The following is a 22,069-nucleotide window of genomic DNA, read 5'->3' on the forward strand; positions in this document are numbered from 1 at the left end:
CTTCCCAACTTCAGTGAGAACTTGAATTATATTTCAATCCAGACCATTATGAATGTACCTTTTGAATCTTGTAAATATTCATTGATTCATTTTTCTATTACTCTTAAAGAAAAATATAGAAGCTTAATTTATAACTTAAGTTAAAATATTTAAATGCATGTTTTTGTCTTATTGGGTGATTGATAGATATAACCCATAGCTTTCTATTACATAGTGTAGCAAATATCTGAAGTAGTTTGATTTTTTAAAATAAAACAGTAGGTTATTAATTATCATAGTAACAATAATATCCATCATCTGTTGCCATCTTGAAGTACTTGCACCGTATGATAAACATTTCATCTGTATTGTTACATTTTATCCACACAATTTGCCTAATGGCTTAGGTATAATTGCCATTTACAGAGGCTTGAGAGATGATCATTTGCCCAAAGGTAACATAACTGGAAATAGAGGAGCTAAGATTTGAACCCAGATAAATGTGCCATTAGCAACTCAGTTTTTAACTTCTCTGAATTCTCTGGACTGTTCATGTTTTCTTGTTTACCACATTTCAATAAATCACTTGTAAGATGTTCCATCATTTAGAGCCAATATGACAAAGACTGACAATCTCTGACCCAGCAATTTATCACTTGAATTTTTATTTTACATTGACTTGAATGCACTCTATTTAATAAATCGGCCTGGTTAAACACATATTTTTACTAACATTACTGGTGTACATGTATAAGGCAGAAAGCATAAACAAAATAAATGGGAGGAGGTATTTTCTAGAATTTCCCACTCAGAGTCTGACTCTTCTGAGTCATTTTGTGGATGAGGACCATTAGTGACATTCCACAGTGTCACCCTCCATGTTAACGAGAGGATTATTGATGGAGCATCTCTGAAAAGAATGTTCTATTATTGGGTCTGGAATATCCTTCCAAGCTGCTGTCATCCTTTCCACAAGTTCTGGTATGTATGTGTAGGCAAAGTCAACACCTCTGATTTAAAGATTTAAAAATGCACAGCATAGAGTCAGTGGAATATGCATTATGTTTCCTGCAAACCATGTTAAAAAAAAATCAACTGCCCACAAATTTCAGTATTTTTTCAAACTTTTAGTTATACCAGGCACCTAGGTCTGATGCCAGACACCTAGGTCTGATACCAAACTCTAGCCTGCTGTGGATCATTGCTAAAGATTTATTTTGCTTTACTTACATCATCTCCATTTGTTGAACACTTTAAAATGGGACAGGTACTCATTTAAATTCTTCACGCGCATCAGCTCACCAAACCCAAGGAAGCAGCATATTGTCCCATTGTATCAATGAAGAAACGAAGAGTTAGAGAATGTAAATAATTTGTTCAAAGTCACATCACTTCTTAAATAGCAAAGCCAGGGTTTGACTTCAATCTCTCCAGCACCAAAGTCCATCCTGCCAACTGCTTTGCGTTATTAACCCTCCACATAAACACACACATTTGCAGTATGAGAACTGGTAACTAATTTTAGTGATCCTTATTATGGGCTTTGTAAACTCTTTCTACTTCCCTTAGCCCTCCTTCTGCTTGCACACAAGTATATAAAGTACAGTAAACGTGGATTTTTATTGACTCCTCTCTCCCTGAGGCCAGATATTAACAGTAGCCCTTCAGGGGCTGATCTGGTGGTAGTGGGGCAACATTTCTTACAGCCTGGTAGTGCACCAGTCTGTGGCCATCTTGCTTTAAAGGTTTGTGAGGGAATTATCTATAAAATGACCCCAGTGCTTGGCCACGTCACAGGATTCTACATGGACATAGGTCCATGCATTCCTATTTTATCACTGATCAGAAGATTTAATCTTGGCAATCATTCTCTAGGAAGTTAATGTTGCTTACATCACATGTTTATGACCTGCCGTATGAAAGGAAGGAATATGTGTACTTGCTTTGTGATGAACCTAAAGCAAAGTACTTTAATGTTAGGTGCTGCCAGTAGAGTCATGCTGAGGTAATTATCTTGCTCTTAAAAAGAAGGAAAATAATCTCAGAGGAACTCCGACCTCCTTTTATAAGTGGCAGCAGTAGTTAGCCATGCAAGTAACGAAGCCAGGAATTACTGAGGAAATAAAGTGAAGCAGCTTTTATGATGTTGGGTCACGGGTTTGGAAACTTTTATTTAAACACTCCTCCCATGGTACCTTGAGATAGCATCTTTAACAACTCAGCCCAGGTGTGTGGGAACAAGATGAGGATCTTTGTTTTTCTAGAGTTTGTGAGCCATGCTTTCTTGAGAAAATGTCAGCTTCAGCTGAAAAGGCTCATGAGACACTGTGAATCAACGCCAAGCCAGTGGGATGCCTTGTGAAAGGAAAGACCTGTGCTCTTTCTCCCAGTTTCTCAAATCTTAGCATCTGGTGCCGCCATCTTCCCAGCTACCCAGAGTCAAGATCATTATTGCCTTGCCCCTCTTATCTGGTTCCTATATCCAATCAATTTCTGAGTCGGACTTACTCTCCCTCCTCAACAACTTCCTAATTATCTACCCACTTCTCTCTGTCCTAACTGCCCTTATTTCCACTCACCACTATGGCCCACCTGGACAACCGCATCAACCTCTGTGATTTGTCTGATCTTTTCTGCCTCTGGTCCTGCTGTTTATGAAGTGGGAAGTCTAATCACATCACTCCCTGGCTTAAACTCTTCGAAGGCTTCCTGTGGCCCTTGAGATAAGGCCCCATGTCCACTGTACAGCTTACAGGGCCCTCGTGATGAGGCCCCAGTGGATTTCCCAAGCCCCATGTTTCTTTCCCATAGAGAGCCTTGAAAGGGCCTAAAACCCCCTTCTGCTCAAATCCAAAGCTGGATTTTCCATCCTCTTAAGGTAACTTCTCCCACATCCAGTGTCTTTCATACCTCCTGCCCTGTGTTCTCTTACCTCTTTATGATTATCCTATCACTTAATTAACTCTGTTATAGCAACCCACGTGTTTACCTTCTCTTCCAACCGTGAATTCCTTGCAAGCAGAAACTGTCTCTTGTTCACTGTTGTAAGTTCCCATGCTGGATACAGCACTGGCAGTACCAATGGTGATTTGAAGCAGTACACAGATGCTCTTTTAAACTTTTAAAACCTGGTGTAGAGTTTTTATATTTATATCCTCTTTATAACAAGGAGTGTTTGTTTTTATTATTATGAACCTCAGATGCCCGGAATTAAATTAACTATAGTCCTTATTCCATGACACAGTCATCATTGGTCCTTTCATGATCCATTTATATTTATTTTGCTAGTTATTTTATACCTTAATAAGCACCCCCCCAAATTCACCATACAGGACAAAAGCTAAGATCTTCACAGTAGGCAGCATCTCATCTTAGGGGCGCGTAGGTTTGGTTCTTCTGTATCCTGACCCTACATACAATGATCACCATTACCTAGCTTTCTTTTTATTCCCCCTTTATTTTTTATTCTTTATTTTAAAAAATTTAATTGAAGTATTGTCGGTTTACAATGTTTTGTCAATTTCTGATGTGCAGCACAATGCTTCGGTCATACATACACATACATATATTCGTTTTCATCATAAGTTACTGCAAGATATTGAATATAATTCCCTGTGCTATACAGTAGGAACTTGTTGTTTATCTATTATATATATATATATTAGTTAGTATCTGCAAAACTTGAACACCCGATTTATCCCTTCCCACCCTCTTCCTCCCCTGGTAACCGTAAGTTTGTTTTCTATATCTGTGAGTTTGTTTCTCTTTTGTAAATAAGTTCATTTGTCTTTTTTTTAGATTCCACATATGAATGATATAATATAGTATTTTTCTTTCTCTTTCTGGCTTACTTCACTTAGAATGACAATCTCCATTTCCATCCATGTTGCTGCAAATGGCCTTTTTATGGCTGAGTAGTATTCCATTGTATAAATATACCACAACTTCTTTATCCAGTCATTTGTTGATGGACATTTAGGTTGTTTCATGTCTTGGCTATTGTAAATAGTGCTGCTATGAATATTGGGGTGCTTATATCTTTTCAAATTAAAGTTCGCTCTGGACATATGCCCAGGAATAGGATTGCTGGGTTATATGGTAAGTCTATTTTTAGTTTTTTGAGGACTCTCCATACTGTTTTCTATAACAGCTGCACCAAACTACATTCCTACCAACAGTGTAGGAGGGTTCCCTTTTCTTCACACCCTCTCTAGCGTTTATCATTATGGACTTTCTAACAAATACCATTCTGACTGCTGTGAGGTGATACCACATGGTAGTTTTGATTTGCATTTCTCTGATAAATTAGCAATATAGAGCATTTTTTCATGTGCTTATTGGCCATTTGTATGTCTTCATTGGAGAATTACTTGTTCAGGTCTTCTGCCCATGTTTGGATTGAGTGTTTCTTTTTTTATTATTATTAAGTTGTGTGATCTGTTTATATATTCTGGAAATTAAGTCTTTGTGAGTCTCATCTTTTGCAAATATCTTCCATTCCGTAGGTTGTCTTTTTGTTTTGCTTATGGTTTCCTTTGCTGTGCAAAAGTGTGTAAGTTTAATTAGGTTCTATTTGTTTATTTTTGCTTTTATTTCTATTGCCTAGATAGACTGATCTAGGAAAACATTGCTAAGATTTATGTCAGAGAATATTTTGCCTATGTTGTTCTCTCAGAGTTTTATAGTGTCTTATCTTATGTTTAAGTCTTTAAGCCATTTTGAGTTTATTTCTTTATATGGTACCTAGCTTTCTATTTAAATAGTTCAATTGCCTCTCTGTTTCTAAACTTTATTTAATTACATATCAAAACAGAGTAGACAACTATGGTTTCTTTTCTTATTGAGATATAATTGACATGTAACACTGTATTAGTTTCAGGTGTACAACATAATGATTCAATACTCACATGAATTGTGAATTGATCACCACAGTAAGTCTAGTTAACATCTGTCACTATACATAGTTGCTATTTTTTTTCTTGTGGGAAGAAGTTTAAAATCTACTCTCTTAGTGATTTTCAAATTTGCAATATAGTATTATTAACTATAGTCACCATGCTGTACATTCTGAACCTTATTTTCTTATGTTAGTTGTTTTTAACTTTATAAAAAGCATATGATGCTTAAGCAATATTTGGGGCTTTTTTCACTTAACATCATGTTTCTGACAGTCATCCGTATTGCTATATACTGTCGTAGTTAATTTGGCTTGACTGCTGTATTATATTATATTGATGACTATATCACAGTTTAAGCATCCAGTCACCCGTTGGTGGGCACTTGGGTTGTCACCAGGTTTTTGCCATTGTGCACAGCCGTGCTCTGAACGTTTGGGTACGTGCTTCCTGTCAGACATGTGCAAACATTTTAACTGTAGAACTACTGTGTCAGAGTATGTGAATCTGTAACTTTTGGAGATCATATCAAACTAGAATTTAATGAGATGGCACCAGTGTACCCTCGTACCAGTAATATATATGAAATCCTTTCCAATTCTAGGTATTGTCAGCCTTCTTCATTTTGGCCACTCACTTATCAGGAAAACAGTATCTCATGTGATTTCGATTTGTAACCCCCTGATCATTAGTAATATTGAACATTTCTTCCTGCATCTGTTGTACATACGTGTTTTCTCCTCTGTGAAATGCTTATTCTTGTTTTCTGCCCATTTTATCTTGGATTATTTGTGTTATTCTTATTAGTTTGTAGACATTTTAAAATATTTTGATAGCAATTCTTTGAAGATTCTGTGTATTTATTGTAGGATATCTTATTGAAGTTGGTAACTTATCTTTGTAATATCTTTAAGGTTTAATGAATAAAAGTCCTTAAGATAACATACATATATGACATTCAACAATACCAAAATAGATTTCTGGATAACATGGCAAAGAATAAAATTATTCTGTTTCTTAACTTGTGAAGTGGGCTATGGTATATATGTTTTGCTCTGTATTTGGGTTGTTTTTGAGCTAGAACCTATTGCTTTCCACACATCCATGAGGTGCTAGGCCTATCATAAGCACTCAGCCAGAACTTGCTGGAATGAACTAAAATACTCTGTGGAAAAAAGTCCACTAATAAGATCATTTACCCTGTAAGTTGTTTAAAAATATGGCTTATTTTTTAAAGAAAAAAATTACAAAAAATACTAAAGAACAGGATTGAGCTCCAGTTGATCCTCTTGGTGTTAGGGAAATGGTGTTTCTGGCAGACTAGTTCATGTGGTTAGATTGGGCAATTTTCCCATTTTCTAAGAATATATTTTGGAGACACGCTAGTATAGGTGTGTTCTGTACTGACTCCACCTAAAAGAAATTTTTCTATATGCTGTGAAAATTCTCTTTGCAACTAAAAAAGGAAAGAAATAAGAATTAAATACTGCTCCTTCTTACAAGTCATCTATGACCTCAGAATCCCCCAAGTGGACCTACTAGTCTCTCTTTGTTCATCACTTCTTAGCTCTAACACAGTCACAAAGCAGGATGTGCCAACATGGACATTTTGATTTGAAATTATAATGTAAAAATGCTGATTTTTTATCTTTTTTTTAACCTAAAACATGACATCAACCAACCTCTTTGAGGTTCTTCCTCTACTCAGCATTCCCACCCACCTCCCATGAGGACGAAGGCAGAGGCAAGGATACACTGGGTCTGAGGGGTGGGGTGAGGATGTCTGTTTTATACTTAATGAGTATTGGTTCTCAGTATGAATGTTCAGTAGTATACTTTTAAATTTTAAAGCATATTACATTTTACAATACAGAAGGCTGCATCTCACACATATGTAGTATAAGGAATACTATTATACTGCATCCTGCCCTGGTACCCATTGCCCAGGTTAACTAAGATCTTTTCCAGTCTATTGCAACTCCCCATATCAGTCCCTCTCCCCTCATTTATTTATTCAAAGGCATTTATTTGAATGAGTATTATGTATCAATTATCAGTTCAATACTTTCATCCACTTTATTCTGTTGAGTTGTTTGGCCATTTCTTATTGATTTGAAAAATATAAACAGGCGTATTCTCGAACATATAAAGGATAGACCAATGGTATGCCAGTAAATAGAAATGGTAATAATAGGCACATTTGCCTTATTCCCAATGCAAGGAAAAACTCAACATTTCACTTAAATATAACATTATTATAGGTTTCAAAAATTGATTTATCAGAATAAGGAGGTTCCCTTTCATTACTAGTTTGCTGTATCTTATCATGAAAGCATGTAGAATTTATTAAGTGCTTTTTCTGCCACTATTGAGATAATCATATGCATTTTTTCCCATGCTATTGCTATGTTGAGTTGTACCGATTGATTTTTGAATGTTAACACAACCATGCATTCCTAGAATGAATTCAGCTCTATTGCAGTGTAGTATCCTTTTTGCATATTGCTGGGGTCAGTATTGTAATAATTTGCTGAGAATTTTTAAAATCTATTTTCGTGAGAAAGGTTGGCCTATAGGTTTATTTTCTTGTAACATCCTTGTCAGTTTTTGGTATTAAGGTTTTGCTGGCCTCACAGTTACATTGGGGAGTAATACCTCTTTATTCTTCTGACCCATCTCCCCCTTCTGTAATTCTCTCTTCACCTGTTAAGCCCATTGATTGGGTTCTTAATTTCAGTTACTGTATTTTTTAATTCTCAGGTTTCCAGTTGAACTTACTATATAATATCCAGTTTTCTGCTGAAATTCTGTATCTTATTAGTTAATAGTTTAACCTATTTATCTTGATTATTTTGATATCCATGTCTGATAACAAAAATATCTGGATATCCTGTGGGTCTGTTTTTATTATTTATTATTTTCTCTTGGTTATTAGTGAATTCTTATCTTTTTATGTGTGTCACTATTTTTATTTGAGTGCTGAACATTGGCTTTGAAAAGCTATAGAAATAATTTGAGGTTCTGAACTGTTCCTTTCATATCAGCAAATTCCCTAAGGAGGAAAGCAGTTCAGATTTCAGGCCCACGTCCTTGGGATTACACTCTCTCCAATCCTAGAATATCAAGTTCTTACTGTATTGATATTGTCAATGTTCTCAAAGAGATTTAAAAAAAATAATTTGTTGACCTTGTTTAATTATTCTCAGAGGGAGAGTTTATCCAAAATTAGCTAGAATGCTATTGCCAGAAGGAACACTGGTTATCTGATTGGATTTTAATTTGTGTTTTCTGTATTTCAGATGAGTTGAGCCTCTTTTAATAAGTTTATCATCCACTAATGTTTTCACTTATGCAAGTTTCTATTTAATTATTAGTTTCTTTTTATTTATCTGTAGAAATTATTTCTATTATCATACAGGTTTTTATTCTTACTAGTTATGTATCTTTTAAATTCTATTACAGTTTGTTTTTTATTCTTTAATTATTTGTTTTGGTGAACTAACGTATAGGTTTGAATGTCATCATATCCATCAATCTTTTCCCTTTTGTGCCTTTTATCTTATTCAGGAACCCCTCCCCTATCTCAGTTTCATAAAGATATTCTCTCTCCTTTATTTTTCTCTAATCACTTAAAATTTTTTCTTTTAACTTTTGCCTTAATTCATGTGTAATTCATGGTTGTGGAGTGAAGCAGAGATCCAATTTCATTATTTTCTGTATGGATAAAAGTTATCCTAGAACCATTTATTGAAGTTAGGAACTGATCCTACTAAAAAAGCACCTTAATTTCAGAACACTGTTGTTTCAGTAAACTATGCTCCAAGGGTTTGAGGTCCCCATTATCTTAGTATTCATCTTCTGTGTCCCCAAGAAACATCTCTTTTAAAGTTCATCCTCCCTCAGATAGCCCTCTGCCTTGATTTTAGCTTATCTCCCCTCATTGTGTCAATAGTATTTGCCAGTGTCTCATAGTTTGTTAGCTGTTTTAAAATCCCTAAAATAAGGTGCAAAAACAATGCAAATGGATGGCAATGTAAAACTACAAATCTTGAAGAAGATGTGGGATCTCTTGAAGAAGATGTGGGATCTTACCAGCGGAGCAGAATTGCTCTATTCATCTCAATAGGCAAATGACAGATAGAGATGTGGCAGAACTACACCATATTAATAACAAAGGAAAGGAACATAAACAAGCGAGATGACACTACAGATGCCTCAAAAGAAAGGGACTTGAATGTCAAACTGTAGGAGTGGACCTTGAGAAAAATGTATGAAGACTGCATATGTTTTTGCTAACTAAACTCCTTGATCATGATGCAAAAGTAAAATTAAAGATGTCTGATAGCTCAGTTTTTAAAGAACTAGACACACACGCAGCACTAACAGCCCTTTATTCTTGCTTTGATTTTTCTGTGACCATCTCACAATTGGATTTATGACTTGAATTTTCTTAAGGATAAAATAAAATAACATTGTTTTCATAAGTTATATTTTTCAAGATAAAAATCCCAATCAGAATTTTTACACTGCTGTTTACTATGGAACTTCGATGACTCAAGATTATGAACAATAACCTGGATGGGGAGAGTATTGGGGCTTCTAACCCAATCTTTGACACAAACCTACTTCTCAATAAACTTATTTCAAATGACAAGTTTAAAATAATTATCAGGACCAGGACTAGGGTAAGGTGGCTGAGGTGCCCAGGGCACAAACTAGGAAAGCATTAGCTCTCAGAGTTGTACACGTGCAAACACTGATCCAGTTTCTGTCATTATACATTAGCTTTGCCTGTTCTAAACTTGGAATGAAATCACACAGTGTCTTCTCCTTTGTGTCTGCCTTATTTCGCTCGGCATGCTTTTGAGATTAATCCCCATTGTCCTGTGTATCAGGACAACTTTACTGCTCAATGTTTTGTTTTATAGATTTTTATTCTATAATATACGACATGTTATTAATATACCATTTTATATTTTATAACATACCTCTTTCTATAACATTCCATTAGTATACTGCAGTGTGTTTATACATTCATCTGTTGGTGGGCATTTGAGTTGTTTCCAGTTGTTGCCTATTACAAACAAGGCTGTTGTGAGATTTGTGACAATTTCACCCTCTATCATCTCTACTTCTGCTGTAAAGCTGAAATTGCTGACTGTGGCTAACTTAGACCCCTGATACTGTCCCCTGCCTCCCTACCCAGCACACCCCAACAAATGTAAATTTTATTCGCCATATTGACCTAACCATTTACCGTAAAAATCCTGTATGCAGCAAAGCTCAGCTGTCATGGAAACCACTATGAGTGATGTAGATTAACTTCACCAAGAATAAAATAAGAACGCATAGCAGTAGTTATTCAAAATCCATAGAGATAAATGTCATAGGAATCTTAATCATCTTCCTTTCTTTGTTTTGTTCAGCATTTATTATATATCAGGCACTCTAAATGGTACTTTTAATACATCAGGTAACTGAATTTTCACCCTGGTAGTCCCATTTGTAGATGAAGAAACTAAGGCTCACAGAAGTGAAGCTAGACCTCAGAGTCAAGTAAAAAGAGGCAGAGCGAGTGTTTAAACATGGACACTTGAACATGGAGGCTTCATTCTGTTTTTGGCCAGTGTGCTGCTTTGCAAAGTGGGACTGATGGTAACCAGTAGCCCCACTGCTCTTATACTATTGGTTCCTTGACCAGAGTGAAAAAAAACTTCAAGATTCAGCAACCCTCAGGGAAGGTTGCTGATTGCATTAGCATGGGCCACATGCCAGCCTCCTGGCCAGGCAACAGAGTAATAAGATTGGTTGTATGGTAGATCCTTGAGCAATGCAGGGGATTAGAAGCACTGGACCTCTGTGCAGCCAAAAATCTGTGTATAATTTTATGGTCAGCCCTCCATATCCAAGGTTCTGCATCCACAATTTCAACCGGCCACAGATCATGTAGTACTTGAGTAGGTGTTTATTGAAAATATCCACATATAAGTGGACCCATATAGCTCAAGCCCCGTTGTTCAAGCATCAACTGTCCTCTTGTCTCCCCAAGGAAAGGAAGGACTGCACTGGGCATCCAAAACAAATAAAACACACTCCACCATCTCACCTAAGTTTCAGTCCATAGTTTAAAAGATATCTGCCAAATTACACCATCCATTTCAAACACAGTACACTAAGCATACAAGAGAGGTACTCAATTTGTTGATCAATAATGTAATGAAGGGAACTCCATTCTATTGACAGACACCGTGATGGAGAGAACTAAAAGTCAGGATGCAGTGGTTCTAAGTCCCAGCTCAGTCACTCTCTTACCCTCTGCGTCCTCAGGTAAACCCAATCTGAGCCTTGATTTTCTACCAATAAACCAACCAATTGCTGTAATTGGTTCTCAAAGGCCCTTGCAACTCTAGGTAGCTATGATTTTTCTTGGCCTAATCTCCAATTTGGGGTAAAAATTCCTAAATCGCCATGTATGGGCAAAAAGAAGCATTTTATTGCTGTTTTCAGTCCAAATACCTCTTTTCTAATCTTTGTTTGGCCTTGCAGTGCTGGTTTTGCTTGTAGGACCATAAATCCACTAGTTTTAAGATCTGATTTTCACAGTGATCACAGGGAATGTGTACATTCCGTACACAGTCCAGCTTCACCCAGCCAGAACTTCACAGAAGGAGAGTGGAGGACGGAGTCATTGTCCAGTAAATTGAATCGGTGTAATGGAAACCAGAATGAAATACAACTTTTAGCTTTTTCTGGGTCAGCATAACTTTAAAGTAGTAAAAATTTGGTAATTATTAGTTTCATTAGATGCAAATGTCTTAATCTTTTACAACCCATGCCCTTTGATAAACCTAAATATTCAACACCAACCCCCAGAGTTTCTGAAAGGCATCCTTGGTTGGGTAGGGGTGGCCAGGGAGCCTCACCCCTTCCTCCCTCTCACCATTCAGAGTCACTGAGCCCCAAATTTAGACTCGATCTTCTGTATGTGACCACAGGGCAACGTATGTCAAGCTTTACTTCCTCTCAATTGTACTATGGAAATTGTAAGTTGCTTTTTAATTTCCAGGTATTAAACTACAACATTGACTATGCCTTGATTATTTCTCCATCCACCCCATCATCCTACCCTCCGTGGGGGCAGAGTTCTGATCTGCTTGCCCTAGGAAGAAATGTCCTGCAGTTGAGGACCACAGGTAGAGCACACTTAATAATCTTCACTTATTGCAGCTCTACTTTTTCTTTGTCATGTTATCTTTGTCTGAATTCCTTAAGGTCATTTCTAAACCACAGCTCCCCTTAGGAAGTGAAACTTTGGAAAGTTATGAAAATTTGCAGGATCATTTATGGCAAGTGCTTGGCAGTGTCTAGAATATAGTAAGTGCTCAGTGAATGTTACATAGGGCAATCAGGGCTGCTGTCCTACAGGATGTGCACTACACACTCCATGGATTGCAAATCAACCTACGGTGGAAACAATAGATAGACAAAAATATATATGCGTATAGATTATAAAATGTATAGAAAATATATCTGTATCTATCTGTCAGTGCTCAGGGATCCCTGTAAATTGCCCAAGCACAGGGTGTCTGATTTACCAAGACTCCTTCTCTGCTCCTGCTGTATAGTATCACCAGCAGAGGCAGGAAGTCCCAGCCAGCCAAGTATGCAGTATTAGGCCAGCAGGATCAAATCCAAATGATCTCCCCAGCCAGCTCTTGAAAAGGAACAGCATTGGTGACCCAAAACGAAAGGGAACATAGTAGAACTGAAGCGTTCAGGAAGGGCCACGTGAGGTCTCCCGCTAACTTCCCAGGCTCCTAAGGAAAAGTTTTATGTCCTTTTAAATATTGGTTGTTTAGATTGGGATTACCCTGAGAGCAACAGACTGCCATCATTGTGATGACCAATGCCCAGAGGAGAGAAGCTCTGTCTCTGTTTGTTTGGACTTGAAGCAGATGCCTTCCCTGCAGCCTGCAGGCTGTAAATGTTTCGTAATCGGGGAGGGGATGGGGGATGCTTCAGTTCCTGCTGGAGACAGTATGACCACAAAAACAATAGGAAAAGATGGAACAAGTTGAGGGAGCAGAGTCTGGAGAAATTTCAGTTCATCACAGGCTCCCTGGCCATGTGCTTTACGGCGTGAAACATTCAAGGCAGAATGTAACACTCAAGAAAACAAAGGGAATATGCGACCAAGTAATATTGGTGTGGAGGATTTTAGTTGCGCTACCTGCTTAGAGAAGATCAGTTACCTCCAGTTAGTGGGAGGTGTGTTTCCCAGAAGCATGACTCCGTGCCCAAATTAACCACGTGTGAAAGGATCCCACTCACTTCTCTGTCCTACTCACTTTGTTTGCTGCTACCCAGTGACTGGCAAGGTTGGTCTTTCTTGGCAGGCAGTACCTAAACTGTTCAATTCCATCTCAAAGGATGTTTATTGCTTACCTACTACATTCCAGATACATGGGTGGGAACAGGATGAAAATAAAGAGAAGTAGATTGCCTCGCAAGGAGCACACCATCCAGTCAGAAAGCCAGCAGAAAAAGAAATAATTGCAAAATGGAAACTGTGTCCTCTAACGGGGATGCTAACATAGTCCTAGCAGAGTGACGGGAAACAAGAAAGAAAGAGCACATAAAACACAGATGACCAACTTGTAGTAAATTTTAACTGAAGAATCAGATGACATCAAGAAATATTGAATTAAAGCAGAATCTTTGGTTTAAAGAAAAAGTATTCGAATCATCTCCAAGAGATATGTTCATCAGTTGTTTTAAAAGAGATTGTGTTTTTCACTTGCAAAGCCGTGATTTACTGTATTTAGAGAGTTAAATCATTTTGCTTCAGTCATTGCATACATGATTAATTAGTCAGTGAATTAGAAAATCATGCCTTAGTGGGATCTAATTTGTTTACTGAGCTCAATTTATTTGAGAGGCATCGTATCCAGATAAAATCTTTTTTAAAAAAAAATCTCTCTACCCAACCTTCTTCTCTAACTACCCAATCCTTTCATCTTTCAAAAGTAATCACCAACTTCAAATGAGAATAACAAAAATGGTTGAATTTGGACCTGAATAAATGACAGGTTATCCTCTTGGTTTAATATGCCCTCCGTATTTTAAAGAATGATCTAGTTGAAAAGACTAGATTGGAAATTTAAAAATAAATCTACCAATTCCAGGTTTGGATAAAGAATTGAAAACATGGCTCCTTTGTGCTTCCAGGACTTTCATTGATTTGGCCTGTTTTGGACACAATCTGTTACTCTCAGCTATGGCCCCCAAATAGTTCTGAGAAGTCTGTGAATAATTTATCCACATACTCTCAGAGTTTGCCAGCTTTTACCTGGACAGAATCACAGAACCTAGTTCCTTCCCTGTGAATTAAGTTTTACACTCTGTGATCTTAAGAACCTGAGGACATCAAACCATCAGCTGGACACTTTACATGAAATCAATAACCTTTATCAAATACCCACTATCAGCCAGATAGTTCTGCTGTTTCAGTCCTTGAAGTACAGCTCTGCAAGAGTAACATTAGGCTCATTTTATAAATAAAGACACTGACTTGTGCAAAGTCAGATGGCCGAGAAATGGTACAGTAGGATCAAAAACTTCATAGAAACGTAGCTGAGTAGGTGAAGGAAACAGGATTGAGATCCTGGCCTTTTTGATCCAAAGCCTAGCCCCTGAAGGAAATCAACACCTCAGTTGCATTGAGTCCCTTTCCAATACCACTTAATATAAAATATTTGCTTGGAGGAAGAATCTTCTGCTAAAAGATAAGGAAGACTCTCCACTACCATTTATAGGGTATCCATTGTGTACAGGCCTTTGGTGGGAAAATGGGGTACAGACACAGGGGCTCCATGGTTCATACTCCAGTCAAAGATGGAAATAATCACAGACCAGTGACTAGCTATCCACATACACATGCAGTAGGGGTGGGGTATATTCATTTATTTCTTAATTCAACAAATAGTCATTATCGCTCTTTTTGAAGTATCTGAGCCTATATTTACATATGAAAAATAAGGGCAAAAATGCCCTTGCCTACTTCCCCAGGCTGTTGCATGGATTCAGATAAGGACTATGTAAAATCATGCGGATGTCTATAAACTGCACCACTACCACAGGCTTACTTAAACAGTGAGGCCAGTCCATATAGAAGTTAAGAACTTCCAGAGTTTGACTATTTCTGCTCAGTGACCTAAGGCAATATGTACTCTTGCTATAAGCCCCCATCTCTTTATTTTATTTTATTTTTTTAACTGAAGCAGAGTTGATTTATAACATTGTGTTAATTTCAGGTGTACAGCAAAAGGATCCAGTTAAACATATATATGTCTGTGTATATATGTTAATTATATATATTCTTTTTCAGATTCTTTTCCATTATAGGTAATTACATGATACTGAATGTAGTTCCCTGTGCTACCTAGTAGGTCCTTGCTGTTTATCTATTTTATATATAGTAGTATGTATCTATTAATTCCAAGCTCCTAATTTATCCCTCCTCCTCTTTCCCCTTTGGTAACCATAAGATTGTTTTCTATTTCTGTGAGTTTCTATTTTCTAAATAAGTTCATTTGTATCATTTTTTAAGATTCTACATATGAATGATATCATATGATACTTGTCTTTTTCCATCTGACTTAGTTCACTTAGAATGAAAATCTCTAGCTCGATCCATGTTGCTGTAGACGGCATTATCTCATTCTTTTTTTCTGGCCAAGTAATATTCCATTGTGATATATCTATATATAGATAGAGATAGAGGTAGATATATATCATGTATTCTTTATTCATCTGTCGATAGACATTTAGGTCACTTCCATGTCTTGGCTATTGTAAATAGTGCTGCTGTGAACATTGAGATAAACCCTCATCTCTTAAGTTAACCTGAGTAAATGCTTATTTCTTAACAACAAAAGTACCTGGAGAACACTTGGGGTATACAGGCTCTACACACAGATACAGCACCAGAACTATCATTTCTAAGATGAAAGCTCCATGGATGCAATGAAGAGAGTGTACATTGGAGCATCCAGTAGACTAAATCCTGGCTCTGCCACTCACTGGCATGAGACCTTGGGTATATCATTCAAGCTCTCTGAACCTTGGTTTCATCACCTATAAAATGGGTGTATTAATACCAATCTCATAGAGGTGTTGTAACAATTAAATGAGAGTATGGATATAGAGCTCTGGTGAATTGGAGCTACTTGGTAAATTGTGTAAGTGGAAAGTTGTATATGCCTGGTTCCTGGCATTAATAACACTTAACTCTGTTTCTGTTTATCATTGTCTCTTTATACTTGAATTGGTGGAGGTAACCTCAAGAAAGCTGGAGAGAATGGATAGGGTGTGGCTAGCTTTTGTCGCCTCTCACCTTCCCTGTCACCTTCTTTTGTGAACCGTGGTCTCATAGCAGGATAGAAAGGCTCATACTTGGCCAGGCAACTTCTGAACTAGCAGAAAAGCAAAGCACAGCTATTCCAGGTGGTGTCTTGTGACTGCTTCCTTAATGGGTAGGCCTCCAGTGGGGTACCTCCAACTCTTCTGGAGTTACTGAGGTCCTTCCCAGGCAGCCAGGAGCCCGCACCAGCCCTCTGTCATGGGTCCCATATCTTATCCTTGGGAATTGCTTATGTGTCCATTCCCCAGCATGCTCTGGAAATGCAGGCCTGTGGCAGCCCAGCAGCATTCTCCCAGAGCTAGCACCGGAGCAGCTGGGACCCTTCTCTGGCCTTTGGTTTCCCTGGAAGGAAGCAGTCCCCGGGCCACAGTGCCTTTAGTCAGCATTTTTCACTCCTTAATGAGACATTGGTTATCTAAGTCACCCCAACACAGGGGACACATGTCACAGTCCTCCAAGTGTGTCTTGAAACCTCTTTCCATCAGATGTGTGGTTAAACTAGAGGTCAGCAAACTTCTGTGAAGATGGACTCTCCATCAGAGCACCACAGCAGCCATGGATGCTGATACTGACATAAGTGGAGTGGCTGTGTTCAACAGCATTTTATTTGTGGACACGGAAATTTGAATTACAGTGAATTTTCATGGGTCACAAGATATTCCACCCCTGCCCCGCCCACACACACATTTTACATTTTACAAATGCCAAGACCGTGATGAACTCATGGCCACATAAAACCAGGCGGTAGACCAGATCTGACCTGCAGATTGTAGTTTCCTGACTCTGGGTTAGATGATAGAACCCCTGCCCCTCACCCCTCACCCCTCACCCCCGCCAGAAAAAAACAAGAACAAAATGTGAAGTCACACAGGATGTAGGCACTCTTACCCAAAAGACCTCCTCACTAATCTGTTCCCACAAATCTCATTCTCCACACTCTGGCCTCTTTCAGTAACCTCAAAAGTGGGCCTGGGGTGTGGGTGGAGGGCAGCCTGTCAAGAGTGCTAGACCAGTTTATTGGGCATTTTCTTTAAAAATCTGCATATACACACTTGTCTTACTTACCTTGTTCTTTTGAATCTGTCATATTGAGACCTCAGTTGAAACAGACAGAAGGAGTTCCCTTCTCAAAGCTCGTTGCAATAGTCGTTACTGTTGCTCTCATCATCACTACCCAGGATCTGCCATTAAGAGTCAAAGAACAAAATATAGTTGGGTGGAGTAAATGGTAGAAATTCTATCTTCTTCAATTTCCATGCTAAAGTTGTTGATTCATCGTGATCAGGAAGCACATTCATTCTCTTTACCTAGTTTGGCTCATCTTCTCTGTCCTAGAAGCATGTCTGAGGTGAGAGTTGGGGCTTTTTTTTTTCCCATTGTTGATTTAGTTATTCTTATGAATGTTGGCTCTGGGGGATAATGGGACATCTTTCAAATTCTGGCTTTGTCCACAGGAACAGAATTTGGCATAGAATCAGTTGTCTTAAGGCGTTATGGAGCCGAGGTATTTCAACTTCATGTGGACTCATTTTTGCATCTTTTCCACAGCAAGTTGGTTTTAAGTATATTAAGTAGCAGATGTCTGTATACTCCTATGGAGGCCATTTTTGGCAAGAGGACTACTTCGACACCAAGCTTCTTTCAGCTTTGATCATGTTTTTAACCTTGGAGACTCTAGGATTTACACTAAGGAAAAGGGAAGCTCAACTTAAAGGGAAAATGATAAAAGTCTGGGTTTTTTAAAAACCAATCTCTTTTTCCTTCTGGAAGCATTACTCTGTTGTAATAAAGCTGTAGTACATCAAATGGATATTAATGTGCATCATATCAAGGGGGCAATTTCTGGGCCACATTTTTCTGTGAATGCTCGTACTTTAGAGTCACAGAAGGTCTGCCTTCTGACAAGTTCAAAGCACTGAGGAAACATGTCCTCCTTCCTTTGCTTCACATTTCAGAGAATCAGGAGGGTACAGTCATAATTTTTCTTCCATTTTTCCAGGTGATGAAACTGAGGCCCAGAGAGATTTTGGAAGAAATAGGAGCACACTGCAGGTAAGAGGACACCTCGAATATCACTTCATTTACAGACCTCCACACCATTTCACTTAGGTAATGGTGCATGTTCTTCTAAACAGGGCCATAGAACAATTTCTCATATGTAAGTGTACTTAATGCAAGATGCTTTTTTTTTTAATGTATTAGCATTCCACACCTGTGAACCAGAAACAATATTTTCTAGATTAAAATCAGAATAGTCAGACTCTGAGACCTAAGGGCCCATAAAATTCTGCTTATTCATTTTACATTGGGGAAAATGAGACCCAGAGGGAATAAAAGATGTTCCTAGGTTATCCAGCTAATTGGAGACAGAAAGACCAGGTCTCCTGACATGTTGTGACCTTTTCACTAGACTCAGGATTGAAAATACACTCCCTTATTTGGGGCCAGGAGCAGACATCAATAATTGATCACACTACTCTTTTCTGCCAAGCCTAGTCACAGTCTCACAGTCATTCTGGACATAGCAGTCCAGGTGGCCATACTGAATTACTCAGAGCTGACACTAGAAATTAAACCTATTTGCCATCCATAATATTAAAGTGCCTAATACAGTTTCTAAAGCTATTCATTGATAGGCACGTGGTGTATAACAGGCCTAGTACACACAGTGATTAATTGCAAGCTCTATGAGGTTGGCATTATTAGAGTTCTGGAAACCGAAATCCAGAGAGATTATATAACTTACTCAGGGTGACAGTAGTTACATGTATTCAGCTAGAAGCTGGTAGGTAGCAGACTGCAGATATGTCTCTAGGTCTTTAAGAAAATTTATATGTATATTTATATAGATACATAGATACACATAAATATATGAATTTCACTTAAATGTTCTTTATATCCCATATCAGTCCCTTTAAAAATTTTTAATAAAAATTGTACATGTTTACAGTGTACAGTATAATGTAGTATGCATATACATTGTGAAATGATTATTACTGTTCAGCTAGTTAACGTGTCTCCTCATACAGCTACCATTTTTGTGTGTGTGATGAGTGCACATGAATCTGTCCTCGCAGCTTATTTCCATTGTTCGATTCAGTATTATTACTAAGTATAGTCATCATTCTTCTACATTAGATGTCTAGACTTATTCATCCAACATAATTGCAAATTTATACCTTCTGACCAATATCTCCCCACTTCCCCTACCCCTCCCAGCCCCAAGTAACCAGTTCTACTCTCTGCTTCTATGAGTTTGAACATTTTTTTTTTCCAGATTCCACATATAAATGACATCATACAGTATTTGTCTTTCTGTGTCTGGCTTATTTCACTTAGCGTATTATCCTTCAGGTCCATCCATGTTATCACAAATGGTAGGATTTCCTTCTTTCTTGTGCCTGAATAATATTCCAAAGTATTATATATACCACATCTTCTTTATCCATTCATTCATCAAAAGGCACTTGAGTTGTTTCCGTATCTTGGTTGTTGTGAATAATGCTGCAGTGAACATGGGAATGCAGATGTCTCTTAGAGATACTGATTTCATTTCTTTCATGTCTATACCCAGAAGTAGGGTTGCCAGATCATATGGTAGTTCTATTTATAATTTTTTTGAAGTATCTCCATACTGTTTTCCATAGTGGCTGCACTAATTTACATTCCCACCAACAGTGTACAATGATTCCCTTTTCTCCACATCCTCACCACACTGGTTATCTTTTGTCTTTTTGATAATAGCCATTCTAATAGGTGTGATGTGATACCTCATTGTGGTTTTGATTTGCATTTCTCTGATGATTAGTGTTGTTCATTGCCTTTCATGTATCTGCTGGCCATTTGTATGCCTTCTTGTGAGAAATGTCTTTTCAGGTCTTTTCTCCATTTCTCCATTTGGGTTATGTGTTTTCTTGCTATTGAGTTGTTCGATTTCCTTATATATTTTGGATATTAACCCCTTATAATGTATATGGTTTTCAGATATGTTCTCCCATTCCATAGGTTGTCTCCTCATTCTGTTAATTGTTTCCTTTGCCGTTCAGAAGCTTTTTAGTTTGATGCAGCCCATTTGTCTGTTATTTCTTTTGTTGCCTATGCTGTTTGGGGCCCCCAAAATAATCATTGCTGAGACTAGTGTCAAGGAGTTTTTTTCCCTGTGTTTTCTTCTAATAGTTTAATGATTTCAAGTCTTATATTTAAGTTTTCAGTCCATTTTGATTTGATTTTTATATATGGCGTGAGATAAAGGTCTAATTTATTTCCTCTGCATTATATCACTCTCTTTTGAATACAGTTTTTATATCATCTTCATCCTGTTTTTTTCCCCTTCAGTTATCTTCACTTTGGATAGGTGGGTTAGTTGTTCCTTGCTGAATTCAACAGTCAGATCAGATGCTCCAAGTTCACTGAATTAGAAACACAAAGCGATTTCCTATCTTTGCAATCTCTCCTCCGTTGTAACTTGCTGCCAGTTAGAAATGGCCTCTTCCTGAAAGGCATAGTTGGTGGAACAAATAAATTACCTTTTGTTAGGGATTTGCTGTGGCCCTCCCCTGGTCCCACCCCCTCACCACATCCATTTCCAAAGCCCTTACACAACTTCCTCTGCCTCCCTGTCCTCAAGTGAACATGAACAAATTCAGCCCTGCTGTGTCTGGCATTTTAAATGGAGCTGGGGCCAGGCCAAAAAAAAGTATTCCAGCATTTTCTAGCAATTCACCAGCAAAAAGATTAAGAAGGATTTATAGCAATTTTCAGTTATAGGTAAACGCCACCAGGGTAGCTTAAGAGACTGGGCGTACATTCTAGAACCTTTTGCCTATAGCTTGCTAAATCAAAAGGGGCGGGGGCGGGGGGGGAACAAAATCAAAACCCAAGAGAAGTAAAAGTTACACTGCCTGTGTGGGTTTTTAGCTGTCTCTAAATTAGTTAATGGTCCATCCAAGTCTACGAGGGTAAAGTCCACAAAAGATCACAACAAAATGCTCTTTTCTGGACACAGGCGCACATCTGCTGAGACGCTCTTTGCTCATCAGACATGGCCAGTCTCCTTTGACCCAGTTCGACTCCTAGATTAGAATCTGGGAATTCCCACTAATGCCTCGTAACTTTAGCACATGGCCTTAAGCCCATTTACTCACAAGATGGACCCAGTTTTTAAATACCACTGGTCCCTCTCTACACCTTCCATTTGAAGTCAAGGGAAATCAATGGCCTTAAAAGATCCTCTTAGAAGAGTACACAACATTTATTTTCCTGGTAAAGAAGATGAAAACAGACGTCCTTCGTGTTTGCGTATATGAGAGCTGAGATTCTAGTCCCCCTGGCAGAAGCCAAACGCTTGGCCAGTCTCTGGACAGTATTTGAACAGTTTCAGATGTCGGGCTGTACCTGGCTTCTTAGAAAGATAAACGGCCTCTGGGCCCCCGAGCGTGTTGGCTGTGACCGCTTGCTTTGCCAGTGTAAAAATGTAAGCTACCAAGAAGAGTTCATCCTATCGGAAGGCGTGGGCTTCATCAGTAAACAGTTTATTCTGCACCTTGTTAATACTGAGCGATATTTAATGTAAACTCTGAATTATTCAAGCCTCATGCAGCATTTAGAAACACAGCTGCACCTCCTGGTGTCGTGTTGAAGTTCCCTTGTTTGGTCTCCATCAAAATCATGTAGAAGTAATGAGTTGGGAAGAAAAGGTAAATAGTTCTTGATTTCATAATTTATATACAGCTGTGTTTGTAAGCACATGGTAGTTCAGGTAGGCAAATGCTGT

At 38.1% G+C, this 22,069-nt stretch overlaps 1 long non-coding RNA gene across 6 annotated transcripts in view; it reads right to left on the reverse strand.

Moving 5' to 3' along the window:
* Positions 1 to 22,069, reverse strand: part of LOC105095245 (uncharacterized) — a 310,436-nt gene that overhangs the window by 217,862 nt on the left and 70,505 nt on the right. For 5 of the 6 annotated variants that reach the window (XR_004142522.2, XR_010384819.1, XR_010384820.1 and 2 more), the window contains exon 2: positions 17,362 to 20,788. This is a non-coding gene — a long non-coding RNA (uncharacterized LOC105095245). The remainder of the gene's footprint in view (positions 1 to 17,361; positions 20,789 to 22,069) is intronic. The other variant, XR_010384817.1, reaches the window with a different exon arrangement.

The sequence above is a fragment of the Camelus dromedarius genome, chromosome 17, assembly GCF_036321535.1.
Source record: "Camelus dromedarius isolate mCamDro1 chromosome 17, mCamDro1.pat, whole genome shotgun sequence".
Classification (NCBI taxonomy): domain Eukaryota; kingdom Metazoa; phylum Chordata; class Mammalia; order Artiodactyla; family Camelidae; genus Camelus; species Camelus dromedarius.